Here is a 24,549-nt window from a genome sequence, read left to right on the forward strand (position 1 = left end):
AAGAATATGATTACGAATGGAATAATTGAAATGTTTTATGTTACGTATTTTTATTATTTTTTATTTTCTGTTGAATTTGTATGTGAAGTACAGTTGTCATTATTTAGATTATTTTCAAGAAATCGTTATTTAAAACTAAAGGATACAGTCAACAGTTATCAACATTTTTAGGGTTCGGTATAGTCAACTAGGAACCCTTATAATTTCGCCATGCCCACTGTCCGACTGTCCGTCTGTCCGTCCGCGTTTTGCTCATGGATTACCTATTTAGGCTAGAAAGCTGCAATTTGGCATTGATATAAACAATCATGCCAACGAAGTCTTAATGAAAAGTAAGGTAAATTCTCTTATAAGTAAATTTTTTCCGCTTTAACCCTATGGTGTAGGCCGTAATAGGATGTCGTATATTATCTGCATACCACGACAGTATTATTTTAGTATACAATTTTAATTTAAACAGTTTATTTACAGAGTTAGGTAAAACCTTAAATCCCGCGCGACGGCCATATCTTCCGCCGCAAGTCTCTTCTTTCTTCTCTCCTATTCTAATTTACTGGCTTTACAGCCTTTTAAAAAAAGCATATTTCCAGTTGTAAAATGCATCGTATTTCACAGTGAACTGTGCTGCACTCCTGCACTTAAGTGTAATAAAAAGTGCATAAAGGTTGAAGTAATCAACAGGTTCTTAAACAGATTATGGCGTCTAAAGTTCTGCGTGGGCGGTGAAGCGCGAAGCGGATTATTGTCTAAGGTACTCGAAAGTGGAGTTGTTAAACTTATCCCATAGGATTGTTTTTCATTAGTTTAACGTCTTGTCTGTATATGATAAGGATATTGACCTAATTTTCAGTAATTTTTTTAGTAATTCAAGAACGATTTTTTTCTGCTCTATCCTCCTGAGAGTCCTGTCCTGAGACCCAGAAGCATTTGTTTTGTTTTTGAATTTGGAACCCTTAGTTACTCAATGAAAGTTGAAAATAGTTTTGGAATATGTACAAAAAATCGTACGCAGGGTCTTAGGAGGCTATACAGCACAACTCATGGTTGTGGTCCACGATTTCCGGTCACCACACACATACTCGTATGAAAGGTCCCCTAATTCATAAAACTTCGCGACCTCTAACACTTTTTAAAATTTTGTGTCTTTCTCACAAACAGAAATGATGACGGATAGGGACAAACGAAACCCATAAAAACCTGTCTACGGAACCCCAAGACGGGCGCACGCACCAGCCGGCGCGGGGCTTCGGATACACTTGTATGTTTGCCCGTCTGTCGGCCCGATGTGCTGAACCGGCTGACACTTTCTTTACCCTTTGTTTTTTTTACGTGCACGTGGATAAGAAATATGTACTGGTTTTTGTTTTCTGTTGTTTTGTATCACGAGCCAAAATTTATTGTAAAAATATATTTATATTGGATCATTCAAGAGAATATATCCCCTAGCCGCCCAGAGACCTATAAAAAGGTCTCCTGTTCCATTCTAATTTGAACTTTGTGTTGACAAAATAAAATTTCATTTTGCTTGGCGTTGACATGTGTATTCTGCCTGTCCTACGGTGCCCAAACATGGTCACTCACTGAGACTCAGAAGTCCAAATTGGAGGTTTGCCAGCGAGCAATGGAGCGTAGCATTCTAGGTGTCACAAGGGCGGATCGTATCCGAAACACTACATTGCGCCCCCAAAACACGCATAGCTGACGTGGGGGAGAAGACCGCCAGGCTGAAGTGGGACTGGGCGGATCACGACTGCCGCATGCATTCAGATAGGTGGGCGCAGTATAGTCACCAAGTGGATACCGCAAAAAAAGCGCGGACGTGGCAGGCCCAGACAGAGATGGCGGGACGACTTAGACGCCTTCAACAGTAACTGGCCGGAATTAGCACAACAACGGGAGCTGTGGAGATCAAGGGGAGAGGCCTTTGCCCAGCAGTGGGACACTGAAACGGGCTATTTATAAATATAAATAAAAATTTGCTTGGCAAGGTTTGACGTATTATGGGCCACTAGAGGATATAGTATAGAGCTAGGGGTCTTGTCATAGTTAAATTTTGTAGTCACAGTAAATTTACTGCCATCTGTCGACACACGATTAAAACTCTAAATGAACATGTATAAAATTATCAAAAAATTTTAATATGGCTAAATGATTTTATTATTTTTATATCATTTCACTCACTGATCCTGAACCTATCTGTTAAAATTGTTAAATATGAAACGGTGTCGTCAACGCCATCTAGCCGAGCATAGGCCAAAAATGTGCGCGCCATCTATCCGAGAATGACTTTTTCTTGATTTCCGAGGCACGTTTTTTCCTTAGATTTTATTCATCTTATACGGACTTACACATGTCTTAGGCAAACTCTCTTAGGCAACCATCAATCACAACAACAGCTTGACTAGCTTTGCCCCCGGAATTGCTTGGCGATTCTCAAAGCTGGGTTTAATTAATTTCGCCTGGGCATCGAATCCAGCACCTCAGCTTAAGCGCAGCAAGTTAGTTCGTCTAAAGCTAAGGCACTTGGGTAGGTTGAGAATAGGGTGTTTGACTACTAGTCAAATCAGTTTCTTTTTTCGAACTGTCAAAACGATTTCGCTACTATGGAATTTATATGAACACTAGCATGTGACGTCACAATCAAATTACCTACCTACTCTTAATAATTTTATACGGATTTTAAAATAAAAATTGTGTCTAAAAATAACTGCTGCCTACGTTTCTCTGTTAATATTCTGGTGATTTCATGTATGGTAGAAAATAATTTATTTTAAATACAGTCAAATACCCTATTGCATGGAAATATTACATTGTATGACGTCACTATTCGTTGGATCGTGGGCATCGTGGCTCATGTGGCCGTGGCTTGTTTTTTTTTAAGTGAAAACTTCTTTAGCGGCGCTGGGCACTTCTTGAGGTGGGGAAAAAATGATAAACTCGAGACAGCGTAAGGCGAACATGTGACCGTAAGCCCCGTAAGGTGGCCACTCATAATTTAAATGGCATTTAAATCAATAAAGAAACACTCAATGTTATTTGACATTTATGTTGCGGACTCCTTTTCAAGACTCTTTACCTATGTTCAAATAATTTGACGTTGTCATGGCAGTATGTAAATAAACATGTCAATGAAAAAGTGTGATCTTATTTGAGAATGATAATAATATATAATAAATAAATAGAATACCTCCGCTAAACGTATGTATCGTGTTACCGGGCGTCGGTAACATAGTGAGGTGAGTTTTCACTTCTATCGGCACTCCCGGAGTGCAACCGTTGTTGCTTGTTTTTTTTATATAGAAGGAAAGCAATTACAGTCGACTACGGACACCTCCAACATCAAAGGGGTTGTAAGTGCGTGGCCGGTATTTGAGATGGGAGTACGCTCTTTTCTTGAAGGTTTTCTTAATAAATAAGTAGTAATAATTCAGCAGTGCAATATTTATACAAATGAAAGATACATTGTAAAATAATAATTTATTAAACTAAACAACTAGGTAAAACTCATTTCAAGATGTCATATTGAGCGTTTCTGTCACAAAAATACGATTTCTAACTCCCAAACGCTTAACTATCTGTCAAAAACCAGACGCATAACAATCTCATTTCATAGTGTTCCGCACTAAACTTTGTTCACGGAACACTTATTTTAATTTAATAAGCAATTATGAACTCTAACCCCATAACAATAGGGGCTTAGCTAAAAGTGTACAGTTGAGTTCATAAATATGTATACATTTCTTCTCCTTAATGTATCGCAATAAGATGAAAATTTGTATACGTATTTAAGAAATCGACTGTATAAGTAAAAACAGTTTCTGACAGTTAATTTATGAAGCTGCCGACAGATCCTGTGTTTAGAAAAAAACTATCCCGGAGTTAGTTTCTTAAGTAGTTTCCGCACATTCTCCGACAAAAGGCAACTTTTGCCGAAGCAAATTCAACTTTCACTTTCAGCAGATACGGTTTAGTTTCAATCGGGGAATCTCGCAGATGGTCTTCATCCAAGACATTTTAATCCCGGATTATGTTCAGGTATTTTTTAAAGTGTCAAAGGAGTCTTTGCAAGCACGTATATGTTTGAGCGTTAGAATGATTTTGAACTTTAAAATTACTGTCACAAGGTTGATTTTTAAATATTACATAATTAGTTAGGAGGTTTTAAAAGTAACTTGTCGGTCATGTAAGATGATAGTATTTTGCTGCAAAAACTTTTGATTTAGGAAGGGAACCGTGAAATCCTGTTGGTGTTTATTTAATACGGTAAAGTATGGGATAAGGGTGATATTTGGAGGCTATTAACATATGTTGACATGTTTGAGGGTAAACACGAACCTAAAATGACACAAACATTTGGTAAAGCCTTCTTAAGTTAGGCTGGAGCCACTAGCTAAGTTGAAAGGAATTTTATAGGACCTTATAATATTTATCACATACTAGCGACCCGAGGCTTCGCACGGTTACACAAAACCTTAACAAATTATAAGACTAAACCTTCCTCAAGAATCATTGTATTGATAGGTGAAAACCGCATGAAAAGCTGTTCAGTAGTTTTTGAGTTTTTCGCGAACATACAGACAGATAGACGCAGCCAGCTATAGCAGCAGACAGACAGTCGGACCAAGATAACTGTACATGTAACATGGTAAATTTCTATGAAAGTATGACGTTTATAATGACACTCCCTCGCTTTGTTCTATATAAATCGGTGCACAGTTAACTTAGACGGACTCTAATTTCTCTTACTAAATGTTTTTTTTATAAATACATAAGTACCTACAGAATATTTTATTCTGCAGTCACTTTAACTCTTTTGCCCTAAGTGGACGCTTATGTTAATTTATTCACAACGAAGAGGAAAACATTCCAACATCTAATTCTAACAAGAAAACACGAAAGTTCATATATTAATACATGACTCTCGCATTCTTACAAGTTACATCTAACGTGACGGTAAAAAACTTGAAAGAGCTTCAAGCAATTTCAGTCCTATTCTTATTAGGTTAAGATACAAAATGGAATACATATATGTAAATATGGGGTTTTTTCACATTTAACTGACTGCGGCGGAAAAGGAAATGGAGCTACCAACATTTTTAACTGATCATCTTTAGAGTTCTGCACCATCCCACTAACCCGGGATTAAGCGGTTAAACCGTTAACACAGTGTCAAATTGTACTGGTAACCATGGTAACTCCAGGTTTAACCGTGGGCCTTACAGGATCACTTTGTTGTTCGTCCGTCCGTCTGTCTGTCAAGTAGAAACCTGGGGCCCATTTCTCGAACGGTATTAGTCTAATATTATTAGTGTGTTGCCATGGTAACCCATACGATTTGACAGTTCGTGGACTAATAATATTAGTCTAATACCGTTTGAGAAATGGGCCCCTGGTGTTATGTATTCCACTATGTTATCAAAACATTATTATTCCCCTCTAAAAGACACTTATCTCACAGCCATTTAACCAAACGTTCTCCCTTAGCTTACCTGTCCGATAAGGGCTTCCATTCCCATGTCTCAAGGTCACCAGTATAGCTTGGTCTTAGATCACTTATACTTGTTACGTATTGAGGGGTCACTTTACAGTGGCGGTATCCTGTATCCCACCTGGCGCGCTTGCACCAGTCAAAGATATGTTAACAGTTTTGCACCTTACGCGTTTGTGATAAGAGGAAAAATGTATACTTATTTCTGATACTTATTTTTGTTCTACGGCAGTCAGATATTGTTAACAATTTTGCACCTTACGCTTCTGTGATAAGAATTAAAGTTGTATATTAATTTTGACGCAAAAGTCCCATAAAAAGGCACCCATATTTCCGTATGAATATGTCGCTAAGTTTGTTTGGTGCTAATGTGCCTGTTTTGTTGAGGTTGAGGTAAAAGTGTTTTCCTTGGGACGTTAGTTTGGGGAAACGATTGGGTCACAAAGGACTGAAAAAGCGAAATATTTACGTGTTTTCTTTTGTCGTAATAGAACTAAGAATATTTCTTAAGTATATTATTATGCGTAAAAAGTTGCTGCAGTGGTATTCTGAAATGTTTTGAATAGTTTGTGATAATAAGAATGGTTTTATGACCTTGACCAACCAAATTTGTTAGTCATAATAATAAATTATATCGTATCATATCAACAACTTATCAAGTACAGATTTAGAAATAAAAGTATAATTTAAGCATGTCTAATTGTAATTATCGGCCTCCGTAGCCTAGTCGGTAGTGACCCTGCCTACGAAGCTGGAGGTCCCGGGTTCGAATCCCGGTAAGGGCATTTATTTGTGTGTTCATCACAAATATTTGTTCCTTAGTTATGGATGTTTTCTATGTATTTAAGTACTTATATGTATCTATATTATATTATATATATCGTCGTCTAGTACCCACAACACAAGCCTTATGAGCTTACCGTGGGACTAGGTCGATTTGTGTAAGATTGTCCCATAATATTTATTTTTTATTTTATTTTATTATTTATTTTTTTAATTGTCCTTAACTTTCTATAACTTGTCAAAGATTCACAAAAAAGCCCAGATAACACACCAGACTCATCTGTGGTCCAGAAAGTCGCTTCATAATATCGCGACCTGCCTCTTAAACGAGTATTTGACTCACTCTGATCATTTTCATAATTTCCAAGAATACCTCTAAACTTTGTTTAATATCTTGGCTTCAGTATACATTACATACAATACGTGTCTGAGATAGCAAAATGAAACTCCCAACTACGCTTCTGTTAGCAAATTAGTTTTCTAATGACGAAACTCTTTATAGAAAACGAGCGATAGTTATGCAAATCCGACGTATTCCGAGCTTGCGTCACGTCACGGGACTGTCGTTATACGATCTGTATTAAATAGAATAGGATCGCTTTCGTATATCCGATCTTACTCAGAACTAGGTTAGTGGAGTATCCACTATCTAAAGTGTCATTCTATGGAACTTGCTAACTATGTAAACAAGTCACTAGTAAATTCATCATTCAGAGACAATTTCAATATGGCGGTTTGTTTACATAGTTAGCAAGTTCCGTAGAATGACACTTTACCTAAATATTAGTTTAAGTAATGTAAAACGCCTTTAAAGTAAAAACGCCTATGTATGGCAACATTGTTTTTTCTCTCTTCTCTATCCGCTGTTACAAAGCTAGCATCGTCAAAATGTAAGAATTTTAGTAAAAATTTAAATATTTCTACAAAGTCCATACATACATCCATTACATTCAATTTATTCAGCATGTATCATCAAAATATCACCATATCAGCCTTTTATCGCCCACTGCTGAGCATAGGCCTCTCTTCGAGTACGCCACTTGTCCCCGTCCTGAGCTAATCTCATCCAGAAGTGACCCGCAATCTTCCGAATATCATCCACCCAACGAGTCAACGGACGCCAGGCACTGCTTTCGTCGGAAAGCGGCCACCATTCCGTTAACATTTTGGCCCACCTGCCATCACTCTGCCTGGCAACATGTCCCATTGTTAGCATGTTTATGTTAAGTTTTACTAATAACACTTTTCTGAATGAAAAACAATCGTCTACTCGCAAAGTCCGCGTCGGGTGTCTAAAAACAACCAACCCAATTTTCCTGTCAATCCCTCCCTCTCCCTCCATGTCCCTGAACATACAGGGTGGATTTTCTTTTTGGGTCAGTGAGGGCAGCTACCAGATCCCGTGCTGCTACGAGAAAACGGTCTAAGAAGACCTTCCCTCGATTTCAAATTAATGAAGATTGGCTTTTACAGATTTTGGAAAAAACATACAGGGTGCGAGAAAAAGGTCATTTTTGACAAACTTTTTTTTTGATGCCAATCGATCCCATTCCTATTAAGGATCAAAAGCTTGTATGGAACCAAAAAAAAATTTCCGGCTAGAAAAGCCACAAATCGAGGAAAGCTTTTCCCATACAATTTGTATGAAAATGAAAACTTTTATTTTTCACATGCTATTTTTGTATGCCAATCGATTCCATTCCTATCCAGTATCAATAGTTTCTTTGGGGTCAACTTACGGTAATGTACTAAAAAGCCACAAATTAAAGAAAACTTTTTCCATACATTTACTATGGAGAACATGTGAAATTTAATTCACATTTTTCTATCTGGCCAATCAGTCCTGTTACATTTAAGGACCATAATACTGTATGAAGACATTGCTGTAGGACTGATGGGCGAGATAGAAAATTGAGAATAACATTTCACATTTTCCCCATAGTAAATGTATGGAAAAAGTTTTTATTAATTTGTGGCTTTTTAGTACATTACCGTAAGTTGACCCCTAGGAAACTATTGATACTGGATAGGAATGGAATCGATTGGCATACAAAAACAGCATGTGAAAAATAAAAGTTTTCATTTTCATACAAATTGTATGGGGAAAGTTTTCCTCGATTAGTGGCTTTTCTCACTCACTGACCCAAAAAGAAAATCCACCCTGTATATGAGGTCTTGAGGTCTCTTGAGGTCACGTATCTTTCATGTGTGATTGCCAGGCAACCACACTGAGTACTCACCAAACTCATTGTCAATTGTTAGTGTTGTTTTCCTGCCGGTGAGTAAGGTTGCCAGAGCTCAACGAGGGTGCAGCAACGCCCATTTAACACCTCTGTAGCAGAGACTGCTTACCATCAGGCGGGCCGTATGCTTGTTTGCCACGGACGTAGTATAAAAACGGGGTCGATCTGCCACAACAAATACGGGTTCTTAAACTTTTTAAAGCATTGTTATTTTCAGATTTCAAAGACATATTTTCACTCATAACAACCGAAGCTATCGACCGTTACCTTTTGTTTCACATTCTGCGTCTGTCACATTAAAAAGACCCCGCTGCGCCGCGTTGCATTAAAAATGCACTTTATGTGACTTAGAAATTGTATAGAACAAACAATTTTATTAAGGTCGACGAAACTTGCGTCCGTAGTGATGGGACGCGCTCAAGTTTTCGAGTTCAAATTATTTATTAAGTTGACCTAATTCGACTGAGTGCTTGATAAACTTCTAAAAAGCACTTGCATTTCTACTGAATTTATCCTTAATTCATATGTATACGGATAGTTGATGAAATATAATCTGCACCTATATCTCGATTATCTCGAACAATTTGCATGGAAAATCAGTTCAAAGTATATTAGTGGTTCGCCAGCACAGAAGGCGTTTTATTCTTTAAGCGCAGTAAGGCCCATGTAGGTAACTAAAATTCTAACAGAAATTCTGATAGAATGGTCCTTTTTGCACATGAAGCATAAGGACCCTTCTCTGTGGAAAGCCACATTTCATCACCTGTACAATTCTGCCAAAAGAACTGTTGTTATGAGAATCTAATTCTGGCAATTAGATTTTATTAGCCATATTTGGTGTTTTAAATATTTTATTCTATGTGAAAAATGTCTTTTATTGACCTCAATTTTTTATTTCGAAATAAAATAATTTAATCAGACTATATTATCGCGTATTTTTTTGTATCTGACAAATCTCTTAAGGTACCAGTACCACCATCGAACAGTCGAATTAAACTATAATATTAAATCCTTATTTCAAACAAATTTTAATAATCGAGAACTTCCATTGATGTACCGAAGCATCCCAAAACTAAAAATACCTCCTAACTACCCATACAAATGTTCCTCCATTCCAAAGGTGCAAAGTGAGTGCATTAGAGTTATTTCCACCGCATTTATCATGAACTATTTGGCATTAATCACACGTCGATATATAAACAGACGATCGTGAACCTTATTATAAACAAAATAAGGTCCATTGATGATTAAGTCATGAGTGGTGCTGTTAGTAGCTTAGTAGTCATGTGTGTGACAGCTGTGCATTCAGCTGCGGATTTTGGTTCCTGTTTAAGTTGCCATTCGATTTTAAACCTTGTTATTAGGGTTGGAGAGTTAGTTTTCATTAAGTTCAAAATCGATTCGACATTCGACTTTAGATTTTTGCGAATTTTAATTAATTAATTTTAAAAAAGAACCGGAATGTGTCTAGAATTAGGTATATTTTAGGAGATATTATACATATTTTTTTGTCAAAATATGTTTTATCCTAAAGTGATGTGTTAAAATTACACTTTCTCACGATGGTATCCCCAGAGACTACAGTGTTGGATTCAAGAAGGTTAGGTTAGGTTAGGTTGTTAGGTTCTTCCCCCGCAGGTTGCTCACCTTGTCGTGGTGGAGGGGCTTAGTAACCGTGGCTTGGTCACCCACGGTGAAGCGAACAGGCAACCAGGGCCGGCCTGTTTGAGGTGCGGGTTGGCCCGAGGAGGACGCTCCAAGTGGGCTTGTTAAGCCCGCTTGTGACGCGTTGGAGGTGGACCGTCGAGGAAGAGGAGTGTCGGTATTGCGGTGAGCCGTTCTCCCTATCTTCGGCGGCCGAGGTGGGATCGCAGGGGAAGAGGCGTGATGGTATTACGATACGCCACTCTCCCTATCCCCTGCGAACTTGGCGGGGCCGTTCCACTGTAGCGGCGTTGGTGGGGCTGCAGAGGAAGAGGAGTGTCGGTGTTACGATGTGCCGTTCTCCCTATCCTCTGCAGCCGAGTTGTGGTTTTGCGGCAGAACCATAGACCTGATCTGTCGCCGGGCGCCGGGGAATTTTCTGGCGTCCGTGGCTTCCTTGTGGCGGGCTCGGGGGGGTCCGCTACAGTGCAGAACGGAGGCCGAGGAGGAAGGCGCGTCGAACCATCTGGCGCGCCTAACGTGAAGGGCCTTCGGGCATTCGCGAAGGAGCCGCTCGTAGGCGGCTGCCGCCGGTGGGGTCGCGGATGAGTACGTTAGCGTTCCCGTAACCCCACCAATAGGGCGGCGAGGCGGCATATGGGGGGTTTTTAGTGGGTATGGGTACCGTGGGCCTCATTAGCCTAGATGGGAGTCCCACATAACCACTCGGGTCACCCCTCGCACCCGTGTGGTATGCGGAATGCATTTTCCCCCCTAAAAAAAAAAAAAAAAGTTGTTAGGTTCTTTCATGTTCGTGAGTTATAACAAGCATGTGTTTTAAGATTTTTAACCTCAGAGTCCTCAGACATTTATTTTATTTTTATTTTCACTTAACTAGGAATAATAACAAATTACAAACTGATAGTATAGGCACTAAAGTTATCACACATTACATTATACCTACGCTTAATTGTAACTTAACAACAACTTTTCTCAACACTCGTTCTCGTTTAGTTTAGATTCTAAACTCATCTTCGTCTTCTTCTTTTCAGACTCTTCAAATTTTATCATAACTTTACATTGCAATCAACGAGGTTAGCTAAAGTCAGAAAATAAGGTCTTCCTTTTATTAGATGGCTTACATTCATTACATTGTAAGACAGCAAGGAGAAATATGTCAATCACGAAGTAAATTCCTTGCTTTTACTAACTGACATTTCAATGTTGGTTAAGACATCTATCACTGCAACTTTGTCCTATGCAGTCGCATATACCAGTTTCCTTGTATGGGCCATTCCGTCGCTCGAATCGCTCAATCAAGGACAGTACGACCGGCAGAAGAGGATCTTAAGATCGAAAATAGTTTAAGTCTAAAAGATAAAATATAGTTTATTCAAGTAGGCATATTATGATACAATGCGCTTATGAACGTCAAATAAAGCTACACCGACTCCAACCCTACACCTCTGCCTCGAGAAGATTTAAATCCCCCCTCAATTGGAGGAGGGTATCCCAATATGGGACCGGCGGGACACATCTTTTCAAAACATTACAATTTAGTGAAGTTGAATGTTGTCTTAAGCTGCATACATTATTTTGTAAAGATATGAAGCTATGGGAGATCGAAAACACCTGGTCAAACTTTTTTTGTACATGCGATATTACATAGAAAGATGGAAGATCGAAAACAGCTAGTTGAATTTAGTTTAGTAAAATTTAAAATTTTAATTACACCATGTCACTAGCTGTGTATGCATACTGTACATTGCCATGGATAGTTGGAAGATCGAGTGAAACTCGACGAATTTAATTTTGTCGAACTTTCAATTAAATTCTCGTCAGTCTCGTCACATTACTACGTTGTAAGATATAAAACAAATTAAGTAGGTTTAATTTAGTCGAATCTTGCCTTGATAAGTTAAATCCGCGGAAGTCGAATTTGGTCGAATTTCCATCTAGGTCATCACTAGTTGTGTACACCGTGGAAAATGAAAATGCAACGCAGCTATATTTGCTGTCTCCCCGTTATTTACTCTTGCAAAACCAATAATTCTTGTACCCTGCTTACTCCACTAAAGCACAATAGATGGCAGCAATAAAATGTAAACAGGAACCACAGTTTATTAACTATATAGGTGCATTGACATACTTTTACTGGCACAACTTTGAGTAGTAAAATTGAGAATTGAAAGAGATGTCATACTAGACTTATATCGACCGGGATATGAACCGTGATATATCGTGAATATCGGGAGCTCGAAAACAATACAAAAGGTAATCACGGTTCCTATCCCGGTCGATATAAGTCTAGTGAAACTAACTGTGAATCATTCAAAACTGTTAGAGATGTCATATACTAAAGGAAAAGTGACGAAGCCCTCAAGTGTGGCTACCACCAGTTTGGCACTGACATAAACGCTATCGAGAACGTAACTTACTTTCTATGCTTCTCGCTCGTACTCGCATATTAGTGCGAGCGAGATGTATAGAACTGACTCATGGCGCCTGGGGGCCTAGTCAAGATGACAATCTGCAGAAAACGAAACACAATCTGTCTTTCGCACTAGTATGGACTAGTGATAGAGACACAGATTCGTTTTCTGCAAACAGTTACCCGCTTAATATAACCCTGTATGAAAGAGCGAATACCCCCTAACACAAGTTTTTAACTGAAAAGGAGGATTAAGCACCTATGTCTGTAAACATGTGCTAAAAATAAATCATTTTGGTTTTTTTTTTTATCTTCGCTAGGCGGGATGGTCTATTTCACCGCGTTAATTAGTTATGTTTGTACTGGTAATATTTAAACTGTGTCAGCACTAGCAGCAATAGTTTAATCACCCCGTGTCCGGACGAAAACGCCTATTGTTGTAGTTTTATCGTTGAAGACACTTTAATTATCACGAGTGCCATTAATGCTTATTTATTATCTGCTAGGTGCCGTCCGCGTAGAAGTCGTTAAAAAGTTAACAGTTTTTTTTATATATTATAAATAGGGTTACTCATAGTCACAGACCAGCCGAGGCGAAGACGTGGCCTACGATGGAGCGAGCCTGTCCAGAAGGTGCCTGTTCACCCTTGATTTGAAGCTTGCCGGGTTATATAATATGAGCTCGGAAATATAGACGCCGGCAAGGAAATATTCTCGCCAACATTACAAATATTACAATGTAAACAATTATTATACTTAACTATTTAATACATATTACCTATAATTAGATAAGCATCAGTCATTATTGTTATATAGATTTAAGAACATGATGTAAGATGTATCATCCGTTGGTAATCCTAAATAAACAAAATAAAATATTTGTTCAAAAAAAATCACAAGAAATATACCCATAGATAGAACGAACTAGAATAACTATATGTAGAAGTCTGATTAGAGTTCACAACCTGGACAAGTGCGAGTCGGACTCGCCCACCGAGGGTTCCGCACTGTTTAGTATTTGTTGTTATAGCGGCAACAGAAATACATCATCTGTGAAAATTTCAACTGTCTAGCTATCAGGTTTCATGACATACAGCCTGGTGACAGACAGACAGACGGTCGGACAGACAGACCCTAAAAAGAACCGAAAGGTTCGTCTATATACTTATATATTCCATCGCTGTAAATAGGTAGTTAATCTGATGTATCCGCTAAACCGCTAAGGGACCAGTTAGAGTTCGTGACAAAGTGTGGATGAGTCGCTATAATCGTCTTATCTCCATCTCCTTAGAAATTTCCCATCCTCGTATAAAATCAACCCAACATTTTTAATCTTCGATATTTTCCTCGAGAAAATCAAATTTAAAAATATGCAGCGACAAATTAGATATTCCCCTATGACCGTATGATTCTGATATCTTGTGTACCAAATGTTACATATCCCTGAATTATGACATGTGGACCTTAGGCTAATGTATTAAGATTTATATTTGTATGGCTAATCTGGTTAGCTCTAAAGGTGTACACACACTGATTTGATAATATGACTTTTCTTCTTTCATTCGATAGCGTGACGTGACGTACGCGTTTGCATTAAGTGCCACTTTGTCCATACAAAAACCCCATGGTTTTGAGTTTCCAAAACGACCCGCTTGGCGCGCTGTTCAAAATCCCATACAAAATAGACATAACGCAAACGCGAACGCTCGTCACGCTATCGAATGAAATTGACTAGTGTAAATTTACTAGGTTTCAGTATGATTGAGGTAAAGGAATATGGTTTGAAGATGAATATCTCAAAAACAAAATTCATGTTAGTTAGCAAGAAAAAAAGACACTGTGAACCAGTCAAAATTGACGGTGATTACATAGAACGAGTAGAAAAATATAAATACCTAGGCTGCTGGGTTAACGAAGAATGGGACCCCAGCAAAGAAATCAAAATTAGAATAGAAATTGCCCGAAGCACATTTATGAAAATGAAGTCATTTTTCTTAAACAAGGATATAAATCTAAAATTAAGATGGCGGATGGTTAAATGCTATGTATTGTCAGTACTTCTCTAAGGGTCGGAAAGTTGGACTCTTTCTAAAAAAATGCTTTATAAACTTGATGCTTTTGAGATGTGGTTATACAGACGCATGCTTAAGATATCTTGGCGAGATAAAGTCACCAATCAAGAAGTACTAAAAAGAATGAAAAAGAAACAAGAATTAGTACTTACAATAATGAAAAGAAAAACCGCTTACTTTGGACATATATACAGACATGACAAATATAATATTGTTAAAGGGATAATAGAGGGAAAAATCGAAGGGAAAAGGGGCAGAGGAAAAAGAAAAACAACCTGGATGGATAACCTTAGGAGTTGGACGGGAATCGACGCTGCCACGTTAGGCAGAAAAACTGCAAATAGAGAAGAGTTCCGGACTGTGGTAGCTGACATCCGTAGAGGATATGGCACCTAAAGAAGAAGAAGTATGATTGAACGTTTACTAATAAAATCCTTTTTATTTTTGAGGTAAGCATGGAGTTAAAATTGTTTTCCAATAAAAAGAAAACAGTACAAGTCGCAAATCATGTAAGTGAAACATACAAGGTGGATCGAGAAATTAGTAAAAAATGCAAAATCTTTTGGACCGCAATTAATTTGGAGCTTGGCCAGTAAGTTGTCACAAATTGTCAGCAATTATCGCTTGTCGAATAAGCTGTCATTTCAGTTCATATCAATTTAATTGCCAGCCAATAATTTATTGAATTACCGCAATTTTTGACACAATAGGGTATTTGACTGTATTTACCATGCATGAAATAAACCACCAGAAGATTAATAGAGAAACGTAGGCAGCAGTTATTTTTAGACGCAATTTCTATTTTAAAACCCGCATAAAACTATAAAGAGTAGATGATTTGATCGTGACGTCACATGCTAATGTTTCATATAATATGGAATTTTAGCAAAATCGTTTTGACAGTTGAAAAAAGAATCTGATTTGACTGGTAGTCAAATACCCTACTCGTTGATTAGTCTAGAAAACTGTGATGAAATGCGAGCATTATATTTCAGCAACGCTGCGTTTATAAACGCCAGTGTGGATACACCTTTACAGCAAAGGTGCTATCTGGAGTCAAGACATATTTAATTCATGAAACCTTACCGGTAGCATGCAAATCGTACATGCTCAGATTTTATACATTTTTGCATGACTTTTGATAAGGTAGACGTGTTAAGTTCACAAATATGTTGGTAAAATTCTTGCAGATTGTTTGAATATTATAATTAATGGGATATTTAACCATAGATTCCTATTCCTACTATAACTGTAAAAAAGTTGGTATTTACATATCGATCAATATGTAACATTTCGATCGCGATTCGCGCCATATAGGCACACTTCAACTCATTTGTGACCATCGACAGGCGTGTCTCACTCCGCGCTTTGCTACAGGTAGCTAAAAGTACATCCGTTCGGCCCCAATTTTGGGGAAAGCCATAAGCCGCGCGTGGCGCTGTCGCCACCTAACGGTCATATCTGTGCTGATCGTAACAGACGCGTTTTGTTAGAGAGTGAGTCTTCTGTACTTATTCTGTGCCATCGAGTGCGCTGACTTCTGAGTTCTGGCCGAAGGGTGTCGTGTTTCGGAGGTTCAGGGGCAAACTGCCGAATCCGACACAAGAGCAGACGATTCAACGGAGCCACGCCGTTCTGTCGCCAAAATAGTGTTTGTTTTAGAAAGTTAGAGATATCTATATGTGCCTATGTTAGTATTGTTAGTATATATTCTATAAGGTATTTATAATATGGGCCTTATTGCCTGACCGAAATGTGTTTAAAACATTGCCAGTTTATCCAACCCCACGTTGTATATACTTATCTACTACAATCATGAATGAGCTGACTGTTGTACCGACAGTGTAATCACTCAGAACATCATGAAATATGCGTCTGCGGTGTACACTTGTACAATCACAAAATATGCACCTTATTTCAACGGATAGACAGAAATATTATAAAATTAGGTCACAGTTAGATACATTTAAATACGACCCACAAATAAACATAATGAACGCGTTAACGCGACCTCAAAATTGAATGCGCCGTAAATAATCAAAAAGCTACAAATAGATACGAAAATACCTTTTAGCATCGAATTTTCGCACAATGCCTACGACAGAATGGAAGACACCGTCAATAAACGTATGAAGCCCTTGTCCTGTAGCTATTATAACTTCATAAACCTCCTATTTGTTACATATTGATTTAAAAGAGAACCTTATTTTAAGTGAGTTAAAGTCCACTTTAAACATACACGTCTATGAGATATGAGGTCTCAAAAGTAATCGGTTCAGCTCATCAACTTGTCTCTCCTACGGAAATGGACATTTTACTCAAAAGTCCAACAAGCAAATTTGTACCTTAATAATCAAGACGTAAAGTCTGGTTTTGGACGTAAGAGATTCAGGTTCATTCATTAAACACATTGGGCACATTATTTCCAAAACAGCGATACCGCAAGCACAATACGTTATTGTTCCAAATTCGAATTTCTAAGAAGGTCACTGGCAGGCAATTCCTTACGTTCGAAAATTAAAACAGTGATAATTACTTTGAAAACGGAACGGCCTTACATTCTTTTTTTTTCTTTTTGGTGGCAAAGGTTTTGTGTTTGAGGATGTGTTGTAAATTAACGTTTTTTTGTTCGAAATTTGAAAGTTGCTGCTCAATGGCGTTGATGACATTTTGAAATATTACAATTAGTCTTTAGAACTTGCTTGTTCAAGATTTATTGCCTGTGAAATTAATTGACTTTGCCCTTTATTTCCAAAACAAGTATCACTCAATTTTAGAATTAACCAGAACTTATGAAAATTAACTTAGTAATTGTTAACTTTATTTTAGGCACGGGTCTTTTGATAAAGTTTACTCAAAGGTATAATATATGTAATTAAATTAAGTGTGAATCAGTAGAGCAAAACTTGTTAATTGGGACCTAATTAAGTAAAGTCCACAGCTGGTTCTCATTCTGAGGTCCTGATAGTTTCGTAATGAATACTTACCTCTGCTAATGGGAGAAACCTAAATTTCTGGGTTTAGTTTAAGTTCTAAAGATCTAAGCATACATAGGGACAGAGAGACAGCGGGAATCGACTTTGTTTTATACTATGTAGTGATACATTAAATATAGTTTTAAACATTAAGGGACATTTTTATTTAATTTAAATATTTATGCAGTCCCCATATGCTATTTATATCCCTCGTAAACTAGGGAAATGTACACAAAATCGCCCATTACTAAGTAGGTACTAGATATATAATATTTTGTTAGGAAATTCGTACAATTAAAAGGGTTCGGAATTTAATTAGGAGACGGCTAGAGCCGCATTCCGGTACCTGGTGGGAATGTAATATCGACACGAGCCTGTTTTGGACAGCCCTGGACTTTTCTTGTAGGGTTTTTTGATTTTTTTTTCCTACGCGGAAAAACAAAACATATGCCTTTAGGTACTGTTCTTAATGCCGGCTGTACAGACTCGTCGAGACACCCCGAGACAAACCGAGAACGAGTGTGTACAAGTACATGCTGCTCCCTCCTCCTCTCGCTCCCAGCTTCGTCTGCGTGAAATGATGATGATTGAGAAAGACTACCCTATATCCTTCCCCTCAAACTATCTCCATACCAAATTTCTTTTTTTTAAGCGTAAAGAGGTAACAGACAGACAGACAGGCAGACACTGAAGGATAAACAATAATAGCGCTTTCTCTTCTACTCCTACTTATAGTTCCATAAGACCATCTCGTTCGGTGATCTCCCCTTCCCCCTAGTCACCCCTATAATATCTTTCCTCTGAGGGCTCTGAGTCAAAATATCATTTACAAATAGCACTTCAGCATTAGCAATAGCATTGACAGCTTGATGCCAAAACGGGTCTTAAAATAGGCATCATATTCATATCCACCATTAGAATTGACAAATATCCGGAATGTAATAAAGCCCGTCAAAGGCGTCAAAGGATTTCGGAGCGATGACGTCACAAATCTGTCGCCATTCGGAATCAATTCGGCAATGCAAATGACTAAGTCTAAAATGGCCAATTAGATGCCTGGTGCTGAGATTTTGGGGCGGCGGCGGGTGTGCGACTAGTCGCAGGTAGCTGTCGCAGTGAATTATTGTTTTTAGGGCTCCGTACCCAAAGGATAAAAACGGGACCCTATTACTAAGTCTTCACTGTCCGTATGTCTGACCGTCTGTCTGTCTGTGACCAGGCTGTATCTCATGAACCGTGATAGCTAGGCAGTTGAAATTTTCACACATGATGTATCTGTTGCCGCTACAACAACAAATAAAACAGATTGTATTAAAATTTGATTTAGTTTTTAATTTGAGGTACATATTTACCTTATATTAAGTATAAGCTTAAGATAATTAATAATTATAGTAAACCTTGTAATGAATGGAAGAGCGGAGCCTTCTGGCACAAGTATTGTTTACTTAAAAGAAGGTTCCTGTTTTGGTTATAGTTAAAACCTATTGTGTAACCAATAAATCATTTTTCATTTTCATTTTTTCATTAAAATATGGCCACCCATATAACAAACGTGATTTTTAAGCCGTTTTTTGCGTAACGGCACGGAAACCTTCGTGCGCAAGTCCGACTCGCACTTGGCCGGTTTTTTTTACCTGACTTGGTCTCTTTGCTCTTGAAGCAGTACTGAGATCGAATTATAGGAATTGTCGTGTAGCTGATACAGCCACTGTATGTTTGTTGCTTTCGTTACTATGGATATGTCTCTTGGGTCACTCTTTAATATGTACATGGTTTTGTGTTATATGTTACCAAATATGCATTTTTGTATATTTTTGTGGAAACAATCTACCTTGCAATTTACTCAGTACAGTAGATAACTTTAAATATGTCAGATAGTAGAAGGCTACAAGATATTTTTCCCCAGAAACTGTATTACTGTTGTCTACTGGCTGACGTGACAAAATAACAACTATATAGTTTGTCTAATCATTTAGCGTATAGGTATATTGAGGGATTGTTATGTTATGAGACTTACGGGATAATTTTGAAGATATTTTTAGAAATTATGGCGGATTTTCATCTTTACTTTATCAGATCATCCTAACAACTACGTAACTATAGTGTGTCCAAGGTCTATTTGATTTCAAACAAAGACAGAGAGAATCATACTATCTTTGTCTAACACTAGTACTAGCACTCAAAAGAAAAGAATGAGTATAGTTTGTTTGGTCCTATTTACTGACAAGATTTGGTTGACCCAGTATACCTATATATATATAGTGTATGTGGGGAAAGAGAAGAGTCGTGGAATGTATTGGGATACATTCCACGACTCTTCTCTTTCCGAACAGACTCTAACACTGCTTAATCCTGAATTGGTCGATATTAGCCAGCCTAAACTCAAAAGCCAGACATCCTAATTATCGAACGTTCGCATTTGGCTCGTCATTCACTAATAAAGGACCGTTGGCCGGGTTCAAATCTAGCCTGTATACTTTTAATCAATTGGTCATTATTCAACTAGCTCCTGCTGGTCACATGATTTATGGACATGATAGGGCTTTTCGGGTGGTTTCCCTCATTTGAAGCAGTTTAGTTTTTTTTGCTTACTTACACGTCTTTCACAAAATGTAATTAAATATTAAAACTATAATCATTTAATTAAAAATTTTGACAGAAAAACAAAATTACCTACATGATTTACTGTGACTGACACCAGCCTGTTCTACCAAGTTCCTTAAATTAATAGGATTCCCAAAAACCAAAACTCATGCGACTAGATACGTACGAAGCTAAAAATACTTTCTAGAATGTCGTACAAAATATTCGTGATTAAATACTTAGTTTGACCCTCTTTTTTTATATTAAGCAATTTTTTATGGACTCCTAAAGTAGGAAACAATGGAATAGAAAAAACTAAAAACACTCAATTTTACTAACAATATCTGCCCACCTACTTGACATACCGACTTCATTATCAATCACATCAATCAGGTGTTTTTCAATGAAAAATAACTGTCAACGAATACCTTAAAAACAAAAGCGAATCGTCTTTTGTCAAACTTTTTTGTTCTCATTCAAATATGAACTGAATTTCAAAGATATTAAAGTATATTTTGCAGTAATAAGATTGTGTGAGATATGATGTTTTTGAAAAGGTTTGATGTCGTGGTAGCTTTAGAATCTGTCTGGAAATGCCGCCCTGATTCTTTTAATTTAATTTTTTGATGTGGCTGAGATTCCGCCAGCAAAAGTAGGGATATAGTGTAAGCTACGCTATGTTAAAACTAACATAATTATGTAGGTATAACAAGATGTTTATGAAACTATAATCAGAATACAGGTTTTTTTTTCAGAGAAGGCATTTGTACGTAAGTCGCTTTTAAATTACATCTGCACTCTAGCCATTAAGACAAAGCGATTTATAGATCAATAATCAAAACCAGCTAAGTATTTCGACGCTACACGAATGCCGTTAAGCACATGACTCAAACATACGAGTATTTCCACATTATAATATGTCCAAAAATAAACTGCTAAAAAGATAACTCTTCGGCTAAAAGACACCTAAAAGTGACCCAGGAGATAAGCCAAAGTTGGTTGAATCAACAGACTACAAATTAATACAGAACCTCCTTATAATTAAGAACGTCCAGTGTCCGTGTTTAGAATTAATTATTAAATACAATATTAGCATAATGTGTCAACAATACTAAATTATTACAAAGTGGACCAAATTTTTCTTTATTTTTACAATCGACGGTTTTAGTAACGCCCTCGCCAGACAAAGAATGAAGGACTTTGGAGCTATCTGGAACCAAAGGAATTCAAACGCTACCCATGAGCTCCATCATCCGGCACATGGAGATGGTGGGAAAAGCTCTTGAGTAGTTGTCGGATCCTTCCTAGGGGGTAATTGCACAAAAGATCCCTATGGGCCCCCGAAAACCATAAGATAAGATAGTAACCTTTGAGTTATAAAATATATCTGTCGCCTCGCTTTAAACGCATCAAAGCCTTACAAATATCATATTTTATCATCTATCAGTTTTTTCGTCGTCTGTCATTCATCCTCCTTTGTCTAAATGCTTGGTTTATTCGGTTCACGGCAAAAACGGTAGCCCGAATCTTAATTATTTATACCCTTATGAATTAAATATTTAATTTTAGTATGGATTTTGGAGAATTTATTTAACGGGCGTTTGATCAAAAGGTCTGTTCATATTTGAATTGTGGAATTAATTTGGTTTGCGGTTATACATTTGAGAGTTAATTGAAGTGACCAAGATGACTTAAATATGAAATACATATATTTCTCTACAATCTTATTTAGTAGTCGTTATTCCAGGAAGTTTTTCTGACAGATGAATAACCAGAAACACATAAAGAAATGAACATATAGGTACAGTTTTATTTTTTACCCTTTAATTATTTTGTTTGTTAAATTTGACTAAAAAAACGACAAAATTTTAATATAAGCGGAGTGCGAACTCATTTAGAAGATTTTAAAATTAAGTTATTTGGTTCAAATAGTTTTTAAAAGAGAATTAACACATAAGTAATAGACGGGTTAATTAGAAATGAACTTGTAATCCTGTCTGTCTGTGTGGCTACCACCAGCTTGGCACTGACATAAACGCTAGCGTGAACGTAACTTACTTTCTATGCATCTCGCTCGCACTAATATGTCAGTACGAGCGGGATGTATAGAAAGTCAATTACGTAGACGTTGGCGTACATGTCAGTGTTGACACTGTCAGTGATTCATTGGATCTAACAAATGTTTTAAACATAAACAATAAAATAATTATATTTCATTGTTTAATAAGTGACCCAGGAGACAAAGTTGATGAACAAACTACAAATTAATACAGAACCCTTATTATAATCAAGAACGGTCCAGTGTCAGTGTTTAGAATTAATATGTATATCCACGGTGTAAATTGCAAATGTGATTATGTAAAACCGACCGCTGGTCCTTCGTGCCGGATCGCCTAGATAAATACACATAGTTTGATATTCCACCATTGTTATGCAGATTAAATTTAAAGATACATAAAACTAGTTTATATGTTTGAGTAGTGACAGTTTGTGGGTAACATGGATGGTTTAAAGATAATATTTGTTGTATGTTTTATCCGTATCGGTTTGAACGTGATCCTTAGTTGTTTAAGTGAAAAAGTAAATGCGGATTTATTTACATCACGTATAATTTTGTGAAAATATTTTTCTTAATGTTTGTTGATTCTTCGCAATATGTAGGATTAAGAATTAAATAGAATCTGAACCTATCTTAAAATATTTCTCTAGCCAGTCGCTTGTCAAAACAAAACTAAATAGCAATCGGTTTTTCCGTGCTTCATATTTTTTACAACAATTCTGAAACTATAAATAACTTACAAAAGAAAATATAATATATGCATGTTGGTAATGTTAATTGTTCATGTTAACTTGAAATTAAAGGTGGTAACTTTCAAATTCAGACTGTTGCAATATTGCTGTCAAGAATGACAAAAATCAACATTGATAAAACTGGCACAAAACCGCGCTGGACACCAAAGCCTTACTTTACCACCGACGGCTTCTGATTTCCAATTTGTCCAGGTTTAAATAGTGAGTTTTCCATTTCTTGTTACCCGGCTTTCATTCTCATATTGTTTACTGAAATTGGATACAGCTACGACGGCGGTTTGATTTTGCGGTTACTGTGGCAATAATAACTATGGCTTTCTGTTTCATCCTTGGATTTGAGGACTATTGGAAAACCGGTACTTCTTTTATTTTTCGATTGCGGAAAACCATATGAAAATGGATAGGTTTTAAGCCTTGGCTATACTTTGCGAGGCGATTAGGGGTACAAAATGATGCTTCCTGATGTCCACACATTGGAAAAGCATATACGTAGGTACCGACTTATCTGATTTCTAACAACAAATAACCCGAAATTAAGAAGTTGATTATTGAATCAACTTTTTCTCGTCACTAATTACCATGGTTACGGTCGCCTGGGTCACTCTTAAAACCCTGGTTTTTGTAACGGTGCGTGTAACGAAACGTTACACTACCACCTTTTCTATTGTTACTGGCTAATCCAAATTCTAAATTCCCTTTTTAAATTCAAATCCTTCTTCAAATTCCCTTCCATGATTTTTATTTTCACTTCGATCCAAAACTTCGATCGATAAACATATTTTTATTCTAACAGACTGTACTTCCTAAGTTCCTAAATACGGCCTAAAGCCTATCTAGTAATTGTGATTATAATATTTTATTTAGTCAAACATAATATATAAGTGCTGTGCAGTGCTATAGTGCTCGTATAGTGGTTTATGGTACCTACTTATTTAAAATAACCAAACATGCAATTTTTGTAACATTTATAAGCCCATTACTTAATACATACTGGGTCTTGGTATTTAAGCAGAACGTAGTTTATCATTTCTTCTAACAAACTACTGTCTCCTGGCTGACGGGATCAATAACAAAATAAAGTTGATCCACCCTTTAACCGCTAATATTTTAACCCCTAAATATTCGACCTTTGGTCGACTTATGCAAAATGCCGACATGGTACTAAAGAATACAGTGACCTAGCTTTGTACTTAAAATACACCGTTTCTCAAACTTCGTCACTACTCTAACATGTATTTAACTTTACACTCGTCAATGAATTGGCTGTATAGTTCCTGGCTCGATCATTATAGACCGCGGTCCAATAACAGATTTCCATGGCCATTAGCATCCGAGTCGAAAACTCCTACGCTTATGTGTAATGAACCCTCGTGGATATAAGCTGACGCTCCGTTGGTGAGTTGAGCAACGGCAGCCTCCCAAATTTTAATTGGGATGCGATGACTATTTTTACGTGTCTGGATGTAGCGTTCCTCTACCCACCAACGGAGCGGCAGGTGACGTCCATGAGGGTTCATTA

The 24,549-nt window shown here is 37.3% G+C and overlaps 1 long non-coding RNA gene across 1 annotated transcript in view; it reads left to right on the plus strand.

Annotated features, from left to right (window-relative positions):
• The first annotated feature begins 8,530 nt into the window (after positions 1-8,530).
• LOC134658335 (uncharacterized) overlaps positions 8,531-24,549 on the plus strand; it is a 78,852-nt gene continuing 62,833 nt past the window's right edge. Inside the window, exon 1 of the long non-coding RNA XR_010097697.1 lies at positions 8,531-8,578. This is a non-coding gene — a long non-coding RNA (uncharacterized LOC134658335). The remainder of the gene's footprint in view (positions 8,579-24,549) is intronic.

This window comes from Cydia amplana, chromosome 22 (genome assembly GCF_948474715.1).
Source record: "Cydia amplana chromosome 22, ilCydAmpl1.1, whole genome shotgun sequence".
Classification (NCBI taxonomy): domain Eukaryota; kingdom Metazoa; phylum Arthropoda; class Insecta; order Lepidoptera; family Tortricidae; genus Cydia; species Cydia amplana.